The following is a 14,528-nucleotide window of genomic DNA, read 5'->3' as shown; positions in this document are numbered from 1 at the left end:
GCAGGGCGGGAAGAGCCTGGCCTAGGCAATGGACACGACAGTAAATGCAGTACCTGAACCTGAACTGGAAAAGGACATCAGGTCTTTGGACTGAAAAAAAAAAATATGCCTGTTCAATACATAAAGTATTTTCGTTAAGAAATTGTTGGCTACAGTGTAGCAGAAAATTGCCTAAATTAAATCATATGGAGCAAGTGACCCTGCAGTCTGCTGATAAATTATAATGCTCTGGTGTCTGGTCTGGGAAATAAACTAATTTCCATTCTTGCAAGGGTTGGAGACAGACATATGTATAACAGAAATACGTCTATTAGCAACCACAGAGGAAGCTATATATCTATTAGAAGAGCTGTCTGCACGTTGCCTGAAGTACTGCTAGCTGTCTGAGCAGCAGAGCAAGATGGGGACCAGCCCTGTGCAGCAGGGACACCCCCCCCATTGGTATACCAGCACCACAGCTCTCACCACGGCAGGGGTGCATCACTGAGCAGCAGAGCCAGGGTGTCCTGGCACTCCCACCTGGGAACAATTTGTGAAGCTCGGCTCCTGGGTAGCTTAAAGGGGAGATCAGGCAGCTGCTTGACCGCCCATCTTCTCTCCACTACATCAACCCCAGGCAGAGATCCCCTCTTCTGAAACCCTCCTGCAGTGCTTTTGGCAAAGGTTTGGGCATGTGGTGTACTGTGCGAGTGGTCCCTGAGCAGCAGCACTGCTGAAGCCTTGTTTTCTTGTGGGCTCCAGCTTGTGCCTGAGCTCCTGTGTGGATGAGGCATGCCAAGGAGGAACCCAGGTCATGGTCCATACGGGCAGCCATAGTCTCTCTTCCTCGTGTGAGTTCAGGAAGAGTTAGAGATGTGGTAGCTTTGACGTTATAACCACCCCATGAAATCTTGAAATCAGGGTATTGGGGATGGGACAGGCAGACAGGGAAATTTATGCATATTTATGTAAACAGCATATTTATGTAAGTTTTTTATTTATTATTTATTTATTATTTACTTTTTATTTTTGTTTATTTATTTTATTTTATTTATTTTTAATATATTTTTATATTTATATTTTATTTTTATTAAATAAAATGTTAATTTTTATTTAAATTTAATAAACAAATAAAAATAAATAAAGAATAAATAAATAAAATTTATTAAAATTTTATTTTTTATTAAATATTTTATTTATATTTTTATATTCATATATATTTTATATTTTTATATATATTTATTTTTATTATATATTTTTATTTATATTTTTTATTTATGCGTATTTATATAAACAGCATATTTATGTAAGTTTCCTGTCCTTTGGAAAGCAGGCTAGAAATGGTGATTCCTGGGTTTGTTGCAGTTTCTGATCTTTACAAGATGATTTCAATCCAAGATCCCCATTCTGATTCCAGCTGTGGCACTGGAAAATGAAATACTTCCATTGGTTTTATTGGAGCGAGCCTAGATTTTCACAAAAGCAACAAAAATCATGGTCTGTCCCTTCTATTTCTTGGTAACTCTTTTCTATCTTTTACCATTTTTTAAACTATTTTACATTTTTTTCATAAAACCAAATAAACATTTTAAGATAATTTGAATTATTCTTTTACTGATGCAAAAGTAAAATTATGGTGGGATTTTTGCTGCTTTCATCCAGCAGATATGAACAGAAGGAGCTCTCTCTATTACTGGAAACCTTACAATATGATGCCACCTTCAGGGTCAAGAGGACATCTGTGGGCATTTACATGACAGCCAACAGCAATGTGACTTTTATGGTAATGCAATTGCATCTTCGTTTGGAAAGGAAAATAGCGGTCTCCTGTTCACTGGGATCAAACATCAGATCTCAGGAGGAGTATTTCGCAGACACAAGGCCTGGCAGTGGTTACTTAAAAAAAAGAGATGACTGCTACAGACATCAAGACTGTTTTTGAAAGAACATTGTATCCTTGGCAAGATGGTATTGGGCATAATGCTGCCACATTCTTTTTTTTTTTTTTTTTAAGATTTCAGATAACATATTTACTAGAGAAACAAAAAGATTCAGTAGTGAGAAGACTGCAGAATCTTTAGCAATTTAAGGTATTTAAGTCTTTGAATATATTGTCATCACATCAGGTTTTGTCATGAGACATGCATGAAAATAAATTATTTGAAGAATGTTTAGCTAAATGGTTCATGTCCCTTTAAGATTTAAAAATAGGTTTTGTACCAAAGGAAAGCAAAAGGTGAATTATTCATCTATATTTATCGGTTCATATTAAAATATTAATACAGACACCTGAAAAGTAGTTCTAACCTTTGATAATCAGTCAAGGTATATGGAAGGATCCTGAAAAGTTCTGCAATTTTGAAGCTGAAGCATTCAAAATTACTGGTGTGTTTTGAATGTTTACTCCCCTATATTGAAGGCACGACTGATCAAAATGTGCTACATCTGAACTGAAAGGTTGCCAATCTCTAGGTACATCAAAGAGAAACCTTGAGACATTTCAAACGAAGCAAAAATTACATGAATTCACAGTGGATGATTTTTTTTTTCCCTTGATAAGCCATGCATTGCTTCAGTAATTCTGACCTTTGTGCTAAGGTTCTTTGATGAGGTACAGCAATAGGGGGTATGGCTATGTTAAGTGGTAGGTCCATGCCTCTAGTTTCTCAGGGAAATCAAGGTAACTTCTTGTTTGCAGTCCTTCAAAGATAACACTAATTTCCTCAGTCTTGCTGCTTCTCCTAAACCAGTACATCTTTAAAAACAGGGACAAATGAAAAAAAAAAAAAAGGCAGATCCATCTTATCTCCAGTTCAATCCACATGCAAGATCACTGGGAGCGGTGGTAGGCAGGGATGGGCTGATGAAACATTGCAACAAGCTCACATTCAAGCAGGAACATGTGTATAGTCCTCTCCTTAAAAACCACATATTCTCCTTGAAATCTCCAGAGGTATTGCTGCCACCTCAGAAAATGAACGGCCATGTGGTTGATAGCAAATGTATGGTATTCACAGAATCATCAATGGCTGGGCTGCAAGTCCTAATTACTGAGAAATTTTCAGGGGCTGCATCTACTTTATCAAATGGTTCATCACAGCAGGAATGAGTCAGGGGAATGAAGCAGCTGCTGATGAGTCCTCACATCCACAGTGCTGGTGATTCTTGTGTTTTTTTTTTTCCCTTGGACTAGATTCTGTCTAGTTCTTTGGAGGAACAGTAGCCCCCTTGTACGTGGCTTGAAGTTGTCCATGGCTTTGGTTGATGGTTTGGACTCTTGTGTCCCCCCAACAAGTGGGAATACCCCTGGAGCTTCTAGGCTGGTGCCTCCAAAAGACATCTGCTGCAATTGCACCCAAACTGCACCACTGTGTGGGAAGCTGACAGCTGGGGAAATTTCTTCAAAAAAGCATTACGACAGTGAGCGAAGGCCTTGGTGTTAACACAGGTATGGATAACCTTGAAAACATTTACAATGTCATCTAGAAAATATTTATTGGCATGACCTTAAGATGTTTTAAATAGCTTGAGAACAAGACTGCACATCAGAGACCTAGTTTATCTTTGTGGATATTCTCCTGGCAGCAAAGGGGTTTATTTTTAAGATTGTTTGGACCCTGGGTAACTACTGAAGGTAACGGCTATGTATGGCATATATGAAGTTGTCTAGCTACACCAAAGTAAAAACTACTTGTGTTTGGTCTTCACAAGGTTTTTAGATGGTAAGATGGTAAACTTCACTTGGAGATATAACTAGGAAAAATAAAGCATTTCTTATATTGGTGATTTGGTCTGCATATTTTACAGTGCTCTAACACAGGCTGTTTGCTAATAAAAACAACCACTTATACAGGTTTCACTTTATCACCTTAATGATTCAGATTGTAACTCAGATTGTTAGGGGAAAAACAAAATTAAGGTAGTTTCCCTTGCCAGGACAAATTCTGACTCAGCAATATAAGCTACATTAAATGCAACTATTCCCACTGATTTCACTCAATCTCGCCTAAGTTTCTCATATATTTCTTAGCTGAGATAAAGTATTTCCACGAGAAATGAACTGGGTCGATGTGAAACAAATAGTCATTAGTGAAGTTTATCAGTCACTCTGTCACGGTTAAACCTATGGATTAAAAAGAGAAAAGGAGATGGAGGAAGACTGATCTTTAATGTTGGTGCTTGTTTATAAAAATTGAAATAAGGGAGACTAACCTAAACTCATGTCAGACGAAGGGTTTATATGCTGTCATAAGATGATACAAATATTTATAAACTTAAATGTATTCAACTTGTGCAGTAATATTTTATGTGCAGCCAAGTGGCATTCAGTCAAATCCAACATGTTGTTGATTACCATGTTTTTAATCATCTGCTGGAAAATTGGTTGTAAGTATTTCTGAGATTTGGTACCACAACACTGATCCTACCTTATGGTTTATACACATTTCCAAAAATAATAAAGCTATTGCATTTTTTTTTTAATCCATACAACACTGGAAAGCTAAACAGGACAATGCAGTAATGAATTATGATCACTCTGAAGTAGTTTTTGTAAAAAGCTAAAAACAAGTCTTCAACTTCTGCCAAAAACTAAATAAATGATCTTAAGTCACTGATGAAACTTAGGACTGTTTTCCTGTTATCCATTTATGTGAATTGATGGAGTATTTAAAGTGCAATTGCATTTTAATGTGCAGAAATAGACTTCTGCAGGGTTTGGTAACCAGAGAGGAACCTTCTGATACTTATTTCAGAGAACCTGTGAGATCTCCATCCCTGGAGGTATTCAAGATGTGCTGTAGCTGACCCTGCTTTGAGACTGGGTCTTGGACCAAGCAATCTCCAGAGAGATTCCAATCTTCCAACCTTTTTTTTTTTTTCTTATTTATTTATTTATTATTCTGTGATTCTGTTTATTACTAGTTCTAAGATGTCTGATCAAAGTTTGAGGCTGCTAAACTTTAACCCATAGCCAAAATAGTGATTAATTCCCTTTACAGAAAACCTTATAAAAAAAGCCACAACTTTAATCAGCCCATCTTTTTTTTTCTTTTTTTTTATTTTTTTTTCCTCCTCTATTCTGATACTTGCTATCAGCATCTCTTCCTTTAAGTGGGATAATGTCTTTCAAAATAAATCTCATTTGGGATATTTCCTTTGGTCAAGGAGTCATTTCAGAAGGTTAGTTTTCTTCTTGTGCTGGTATCTAGTAAGAACAGTTGTGGAGAAGGTGATAGAAAATGCAAGTAAAGGAAAGGAGTGCTGTGGAAACTAGATACCTGTATTTTGGAGGAGCTGAGATTTTGATTTGATTTTTGTTTTCCTGCTGATTTGGACTAAAACTTCACATTTCAAAATTGAGAAGAAAAGGGAAAAGTTTTTTTTTTTTCCATGTCAATCAAAATGTTTCATTTCTGTTTTGTTCTTTTAATTATAACCTTATACATAGCATATGCTTAACCAGACTTAGAAAACAAACAAACCAATAAAACCACAACTTAAAGCATAAGGAAAGAAAGAAAAATGCAGAATTCTGCAAATATTGGAATAATGTGACAATATTGGTGAACACTTTCCCCTTTTCTCCCTTCAAATCAGAATTTTGATAAAATTAACGAATTGTTATTAAGCATATTCAAGTCAGCTACGTTTGTGTTTTCCAACAAATCTGCCTTTTGACCATATCTAAGATACAGTGCAGAGGGAGAACTTGGGAGACATGGTCTTTGGGGATAGCTTGGCTGTAGTTTCACCATGTTACCTAGTAAAGTGCCTCACCCCTGATATCTGCTTCCTTATTCGTAAAATATGGATAACAGCAGCTGCCTCTGTGAAAGCTCTCAAGTAATGCGTTAGAAACCACCATATGTAAAAAGAGGTTCTTCCACCACCACAGTCAACCTTTGCTTTATATCAGAAACTTTGGAAGCAAACACTTTTCTTAAGAGAAGTCCACCTTTGAGAACTGAGAGAGATCAGTCAATGTTTTAAAAAAGAGATACCTGAATTTATATGTTTAAATATATTTTGAATGTGTGCAGACAGACTACTTCCAGATGAGATTTTTCTCCATTAACATCAGTGAGTGCAGCTAAAAAAGGAATTATCTATATAGACTATCTAAATAGTTATTCCTTTAAAAACAAACCAACAAACAAACAGGTATATTTAGTTAATATTTGAGTGAGAATTTTGTCTTTTGTGATGTCTCTACAGGTCTAAAATAATATAAATGTGGGACCTTTCTGGCCCTAGTAGTGCAGAGAATGAGTTTCGTAGAGTAAGGTACAGAGGTGACTGGTGGGACAAACTGCAGCAGAACTGGTCACAACGCTTCTTCATGAAATATTGTCTTATTTCAGGTATCATTGGAAGGTACTGGAAAAGTCCAGACAGACTGCCTAAATTGATGTGCTTCTTCCCCAGTGCCTAGCTGTGAGCACCCAAACTGAGGAACGAGATTATCCCCCACAGTGAATGTTTTTCTGTCATTTTTATCCTTCTGCCTTCCCAATTCAGTTCCAGCTGTCTCCGTGTTATCTGTCCACTGCTCCTAGATCTCCTCATGTCACCAGAAGACCATTAGGCTTTGGTGATACCCCTCAGCTCATTACTCCCCTGCCCTTCTGGCTGCTTTGTCCATCCTGCAGTGCAGGAGCCTCTTTCTGAACTCATCATACTCCTAGACCCTCAGATACAAGGGATCACAAAATTTGTGATTACCTTTCTTTCCATTATTGTTCTTCAGGAGTTTGACCTTATCCCTCTATTATATGGTGACTGACAGTTCTCCAGCACTTCAGGCATTTACACGACCGTGGGCACGTGGTGCATGCAGGCTCCAGCAATCACAAACACGGTGCTTTCGATATTTGTCAGATATCATCTCACCTCTTACTATAGCAAAGAGTTGCCTGGTAATTATCACAGAATCACAGAATTGTAGGGGTTGGAAGGGACCTCAGGAGATCATCGGGTCCAACCCCCCTGCCAAAGGAGGTTCCCTAGAGCAGGTTGCCCAGGTAGGTGTCCAGAACGGTATGAAATAATTGCTTATTCTCTTTCCTGGTAACAAGCATGGCAGCTTAAGAACTTAAGAGATGCTTTACTGGGTCATTTTACCTAGTACCATGTCTCCAGCAGCAGAAAATAGTGAATCCTTGGGGAAAGATAACAGAGCAAGGCGAATGTACTGGCAGTTGCCCCCAGGATTTTCTTTGAGCAATAGCAGTCCTAGGCTTCTCATAAGCCAAGAGGACATAGATGGTTTGCAATGATGTTTCAAGGCTTTTTTTTTTTTTCATGAGCTCATTTATACTTTTCACCTTTTTGACTATGACAATGGTATAATTGCACACTGTACAGAAGAAGTACTTTTGTTGAAACCTTCTGATAGATGAATTTGCAGGATGTGCCTGTGTTCTTATATTAGGAAAAATAGTAAATGAATTATTCCTGTTCACTTCACCTATGCTACTGTTGATTTGTCTGAATACTGAATGAATTTTGTCACCCTGTACTTGTCTCTCACATCTCCTTTCACTCCTCCATCTTCTAAAACACAGTCGTCATTTACCACACAGTTTGGCTGGCTTATTTATACAATTTTACAAAATTGCAAATCTTAATCAATTGTTATTTGTATATTTATCTCATAAATCACAAGCAGTCTGGTTGAAGTAAAAAGTTTAAACAATGTCAGAATTTGGGTAAAGTGTAAACAGAGCTATCTGAGAATAAGTATGTGTATTTTGTTCCTCACTGAACCTGTATTTCACATGCTTGTCTTGTAAGACTGCCATTGCCCAGTCAGAGAACAAAAACTGTACCACGCAATTTAAGCAGCCAGTAGTCAAAAAACCTTTTGACATTTTTTTCCTGTTTCTAGGACAAATTTTTAGGATGTTTTCATTTCAGAATTTCAAAACTAAATTCAAAATTTTACATGCTTCTGCTATTTCAGTGTTATTCCTTGTCACACAATAGCAGAGTGTGACATGCTGCTTGACACTACTATTTGTATCTACACCTAGAAAGTGTTAAGGGCAACTATTGCACTATTCATTTTTTTCTGCCACTTTAAAGCTACAGATGTACACCTTGGTTTGCTTCTTTGCATCAGGAATAATCTCTGCCTTCTTTACTTATTTTCAGTTTCTTTTAAAACCATCTAGAAACACTCTTCTTCGTGCTATTATTATTATTATTATTATTATTATTATTATTATTTAGTATTGCTCTGGATTTCAGCTGCCATGATTAGAACTGCAAATTTGTCTTGCAGCAACCTCATATGCAGAACTTCAGTACTCAATATATAGTTATTTTCAAGTGCAAAGTTCAGGCTTTTTCTGGAAAGATTTTAGCATATGTATTTACAATATAATCAGTTCACTGCAGCTGTCCTGCAGTTTTATAAAAGTGAGATTGTCTCACTGTGCACTAATGGAAGAATTCTTGCTGACATTATATTGACTGTAAAGAATGTGCAAACCCATGTGAAGGGTTATTTATACTTTGCCATGTGCTATTAATAGCAGAACTGGGTAGCATTTGGTTTTAACGATATATGAAATCACAGTCCCTCTCAAATCAAACATGTCTTCTATAGGTAATGGCAACAATAGCACAGCTGGACTTCTGCACAGCCTGAATCCCTGTGCTGGCTCTTCTGTGATTCTGAATGGTCACAACAGAAGACTTCTACTGTGCTGCAGTCAGAAAGGTCAGGGGAGACTTCAGCTTACCCAGGTGTTTTCAGGTGGCCCTCAAACAGGCATCTAGCTCAGGGATGCCTTAGCTCTCTTGCTCTTGACAATCCACTAATTACACTGACAAGCCTTCCATCCGCAGTGCTGGGAACAGCCTCAGGGCACATGCAGGCACCTAAATTCAGGCAGAGCAATCTTGAACCAAATCCTCACTTAGCTGTGGCCAGTGTGCAAGGTCTGCCTCTGAGCTACTGCCAGTGGAGAAAAGCAAGCATTTTTAGTGTGAAGTGACTGTAGATTGCTGACATCTAGATTGGAAAGTGAGCAATTGTGCTCTAGAAATACTTGGTGGATTCCGCGCCCCCCCCCCCCCCCCCTTCTAGTTATACGAGGGATTTGGAATATGTTTCTTATAAAACATACAAACATTGAATCAGATGAATCATACATCAAGTTTCTAAGATTTATGTATTTATTTATTTAGTATTCTTTAAGACATACAGTATGCTTAGCAGAGATCTCTAAAATGAACAGAACTGTAAGACTGCTATGTGTCTCTTCTAAAAAACACGTATAGGTGGAATATTTGGAGCCTGTAACTTTTTTCTGTATTGAGATGCCTGTTCTCTGTTTCTTTTCAATGTATTTGCAGGTAAAGAGTGCAGTCCGGATACCATCTGATGCTGTTTGGCAGAAAGAATTAGAAAAAGAGCTTTGTATCTTTGACTTTAATCATCTTGGCAGTAGGTCCACCGGTGTTCTGTAATTCTACAATATTGCAACCGAGAGATCATAAAGTGTGAGAAGAGGAAAAGGCAGCAGAAAAAAAAAAAAAGAAAAAAAAAAGGAAACAATCTTCTGAATCAGCCTATTTTAACAGCACTAATTCAATGCTTGTGATTTCTTTTTCTTATGTTAATAAACACATAAAAAGCAACCTATATGCATAAAATCTCGTTGCCAGTGATGGAGAAGAAACAATCCTTCCTGGGAGCTTTTATTAGCAAAGACATTAAGCAGTTCCTTAGCAGGAAGGCTCAGGCAGTGTATGAGCACTGTGCTACAGCACTTGCAAGATAAACTTTCCTGTTTACATTTTTACTATTACAACCTAACCATGACTGTTGTCATGCATGCAGGTTTAATAAAAATTAACAATAACTTTTGTAGCCCAAGGCCTGAAATGACAGTCTGTAAAGAGATACCTTTATTAGTTTTCCATGAGTCATAACATTTATGTGGGGTTTAATCTGTTATTTTCTTTTTCAACCAAAAAGGCTTCCACAAAGTAATCTTTTATTAGTATAGGTTGTAACATGAAAGAAAAGGACATTCTGCCTGACTTTCAATTTTTCTGTATCAGAAAAAATAAGGAAAAAAAGAAGTTGTTTGCATTAGGAGTGACAGCAGATGACATTCATTTAATCATGAGATAAATAAACTAAATGCAACCTCAAAACACTCTCAGAGGGTGGTGAAACACAGAAAGCCTCAGAGAATAAAATTAACTATCCTTTTAACAGTCACCCTTTTAACAAGAGACCATAGGCTCTTTTTTGTTTTGTTTTGTTTTGTTTGTTTGTTTGTTTTTTCCCCCTGCATTTTCTTGCTCAAAGACTCCATTTGTTTCACCTTGGGCATAGCCCTGCTGGATGTCAAATGTGAAATCCCAATGCCATTGTCCAGATGATGGTGGCAGCATCATTTACTGTTGTCCCAATCTTTAAACGGGTTTGTAGCAACCAGCCTCTGCCATTAACAGTAGGATTTTGAACAACCTTATCTGGCACCATCCCGCCTGCTGTCTGCTTACCTACATCAGTGCTGCCAGGATCGATGTGCCAGGGAGAGTTGTCTGTGGACAGATATTCACATTATTTCTTCTCTAGACCTTTGTATGGGACAGCAGAGGTGGAAGGTGCCATTTGGGATGTAAGATCCTTCACCATATGATCTAAAATGCTCTTCAGAGAGCTTTATGTCAAAACAGATGTTGTGGTTTCCAATTCCTTTATCAGGCTGCAGCAAGTACACCAATATACGGAAGTGTATTTTTTATAAGAATAATTTTCAAACTATCATTCAAAGCCTTAACTTCTCTGTCTGTGGCTACTTAGTCCCAGTTAACCTGTTACAAGACTTAACCCAGATGTCCTTCAGGTGATAAATTCTTTAAGCAGCACAGTTTTTAGCCTAGAAAAAGCAAACCCAAACTTAAAAGACTTTGACCTTCCTTTCAATGAATGATTGAAACATAACAGCACACCTGGACCTTGACGCTGTGGCTGGTAAAATCAACAGCACTCCTCTTATTGGAGAAAAATCAGGACATTACCTTGTTACTCAGAGGGGAAAAAGAAGTTGAAACAGAATTATGCCAGGTGATGTCACCTAAGAGTCATATTCTCAAACATATCCCTTTATGTTCCACCTGAATTAGAAGTACCTGCTCCCACTGACCAAATAACTCATCTTCTGTTAGCGGGAAAGACTCTGCAGTTCTAAAATCAGTCTTGCAAATAAGTACATATTCATAAAAGAATATCAGAGCTCTGCCTTTAAAAGGCAAGCACACAGAGAGCTAAAAATTGCTGTGAAAGATAACAAGGAGACTTCAGTAAAGACAGCTCAGTGGCCTCCAAAGTAAATGAGATACAGGCAGGACAGTGCTGCATGACACATCCCAGCCACCGCTCCAGGCGTGCAGCTGGCAGGCTTCCCAACAAGGCACCAAAGCAGCTGCAGGGGGCTTCTCTCTTACAGAACCACTCCAAGCAGCAACTTGTAGGCAGATGGTATCACTGCCGAAAGCTGTGAAAGACCCTCTATTGGATACAAGCACACCAGGGAACACGAGCACTTATTTCAGGGGACGGGTACCTTTTTTGGGGTAAGCAGCATCCCTCCCCACTCTTACCTTGCCAAACCCCAGGAGATATGTATGGTAAAGGTATTACCCAGGGGAAATGCATGGCTTGGTAGCCTGGGCACCGCAGGTGCTGCTGCTGCATTGACGTGGGTTTTATGTATCTTGATGCAGAAATTAAATAAAGCCAGAGCTGATGAATATCTCTGTGGTCTCCTACTAGATGACTCTAGGCAAATGTTTGTCATTGCAGAAACCTAATCATGGGTACCACAGGCAAATGTTGGTGCTGCATAACTGCTTGCAATGATGCAAGCTTTGCTGTTTCTCCCCCAAATTAGCAGGAGTTCAGTTTGAGTTATGGTCTTGTGTATAGGCATTAAAACAATTAGCACCCTTCTGCTCAAATATCCATGAGCCAGCCTCCACGCCAGGCCTGCACACTGGAGCATTTAAGAGAGATGCAGTGTATTTACAAAACAGAACATGATCTCTTCATCTCCTGACTGATCTGATGACAACTTTGCTATTGCTGCCAATGTTTTAAAAATCTGTTGGTTTTCTTTGCATTAAGAGGTTTAAACAGAAATAGTTATCTAAGCCCCTGATTTGCTCTTTAAAAATTAACAGAAAAATACTGTAAAGGGAAAATAACTCTTTTCTGCCTTCTCTGATGTGCTGCCAAAGGCAGTGACTTGTCATTGACCTAGTAGAGCTGTCACCAAGACCTATTCTCACCCCACTCCTTGCAGAAATATTTAAATTACAGAACATGAAACTTTCGAGACCTCTCAAAAGGCAGTGGCTTTAGATCCAGTGAGAGAGAAAAGGTTATAAATTGCCTTGTCTCATTAGTATCTTGTCTTCAGCTGTTTACACAGAGCTAGGAGAATCTTCTTTACGCAGGGCAGACAGTGCCGGGAGAATATCATTCTCTCTGATGCTTACAGTCCAGTCATGGACTCATCTGGAGGAAAATGGGACATTTCTCCATGCCTCCTCCTCCTCCTCCTGTCAGAGGGCTCAGTGGTGACTTCTCACAAGCAGCTGTCATTTTCTTTCTATGGGGGCCCGTGGAGGAGACAGATCTCTGCTTCATTAGTCGTATTTACCACATAGCATTGTTTTTCCAATGACTTAAGATCACCTTGCCTATGAAATAAAAAAAAAAAAAAGCCTGAATTATTAACTGTGCAAGAAGTGTGGGCTGAAGCATGTGTTTTTTCCTCCTACAGTAGTTAAAGGAAGTAATTCTCCAATCAATAGAGTGCTAAATATATTGAATCGGTGCTGATTTTTTATTTCTTCCAAAGAACTGTGAATACTTTTATTTTAAGAGCAACTAAAACAAACACATTAACATACATCTAAAGCTTCAAGTCCAACTTATCCTCATTGGCAATGTGGTATAAACAATTATTAAGGATGCCAGAAATGTAGTTTCTTGTTCTAATGTGCATGTGTTTAATCCAAAGCCCAAGGATAGTTTCATCAAGTAAAACGGGGCTACTTCTGCAGAAAACTGAGCAGGTGCATAAATTACAGAGTTGGAATAAAATCCATTTCCTATGTGTTCTGGGATTATGATGTGGCTCCTCCATTAATCTTCATTATTAATTAGCATATAGGAAGAATTCCCTTCCAGAGGTTTGTCAAATTAGTGTTTCACTGACTTCCTGCTATGTGAGTTATGTTTCTGTACTTCAACAGCAATGTGACACACAATGGGAATAAGGAAGACAGGATCGGGATCCAGTATGTCCTTCATTTGATTTAAATTTTATTTTCAGACTTTTGATTCAAAGATTTGTTAAAATTTGGCAAAAAGAGCCCAGAGAATGTACGCTTGAACAGCAAGGCTAGGACCAACTCTAGTGGCTTCTACAGGTGAGGAGACAAAGATTATGCTTAAACATTATTTCTCGAAAATCATTCCTGAATGGTGGATTGACAAAAAGCAAATGAAAGTGAATCAGAGGAAAGAAGAGATGAGGTGAAGAGACTGAATATGTCAATGTATTTGATATGTAGGGCTGTATAAATTGATCGCCTAAGGTGAAATACACCTTACTCCATTAAATCCGTATGGTATGGCACATAGTATTCAGTCCATCGATGCTTGGTTGTAGGCACTAGCTGGGACTATGGCCCTTTGTAACCAAAGGCTGAGGATCCTCTACCACACCACCACCCAGGCAGGTCCTGTGCAAAGCATGGCAGCAACCAACAAAGGGGCTGCAGGGAAATAAGTGGACCTAGTTTTGGAGACATTTGGACCTCAGCCTCTAGCACCCGTCAAGATGCAATGCAGTGCTGCAGGAGACTGCTTGTGTGGAAAATCTTGGTGAGCCTACTCATGAAAGTGGGCAGAGGGAGGCATACTGCAAGCCAGGACCTGCACTTGGTGGCACCCACACTCACCAGCACCCCACACGGGACTTCAGTCCTGAGGGGCCCATAGGAAATGCATGTGGCTAGTTGCTGATCCTCTTCCTTACCATGACACTTACAGGCATATGTGAAGCTGAACAGCTCCCAAAGTCCTTTATCTGTCTAGTCTCTGCATGGATACCCAGCCCCACTCTGCTATCTATGGATTTGGCTCCATATGACTTGCTCCACAGCATAAGTCCCCATGGATTTTGGCCCCGTGTCTCCAAACAAGAAGTTCATCAGCTGTCTACTGACGCAGATATCTTTTACCTTCGGCAGTTTTCCAGATTCCACATTCTGGAGCACAGCTTTAAGGAAGAGACTAGAGCGAACAAACAGTCTGTTCTTCTCATATGTTTCTTGGGAGACATGAGTTTCTAATCCCACAGATTTGGGCTGGTCTTCCCTTCTGGTTTGATTGGCTGTAGAGGACCAGAGCACTACTGGGACCACCGGAGGGCAGGGCAGGACGTGCAAACACAGAGCAATGGATCTGCCTCTGCCTTCGTGGTGTACCTCTGGAGATCCTCCAGGAAAGT

The 14,528-nt window shown here is 39.0% G+C and overlaps 1 long non-coding RNA gene across 9 annotated transcripts; it reads left to right on the top strand.

Annotated features, from left to right (window-relative positions):
* Positions 1 to 258: 258 nt before the first annotated feature.
* On the top strand, positions 259 to 10,142 carry LOC308192271. 9 transcript variants are annotated; one of them, XR_013948693.1, is made up of 6 exons: positions 270 to 830; positions 1,313 to 1,476; positions 1,645 to 2,069; positions 3,173 to 3,427; positions 8,591 to 8,704; positions 9,343 to 10,142. It is a non-coding gene; the product is annotated as an uncharacterized lncRNA (long non-coding RNA). The 9 variants fall into 9 exon arrangements; XR_013948685.1 differs by having other exon boundaries at positions 259 to 830; positions 1,642 to 3,427; XR_013948686.1 differs by having other exon boundaries at positions 259 to 830; positions 1,313 to 1,497; positions 1,645 to 3,427.
* Positions 10,143 to 14,528: the final 4,386 nt, after the last annotated feature.

The sequence above is a fragment of the Anser brachyrhynchus genome, assembly GCF_964034855.1.
Source record: "Anser brachyrhynchus genome assembly, chromosome: 3".
Classification (NCBI taxonomy): Eukaryota; Metazoa; Chordata; class Aves; order Anseriformes; family Anatidae; genus Anser; species Anser brachyrhynchus.
This window is presented reverse-complemented; position numbering and strand designations above follow the sequence as displayed.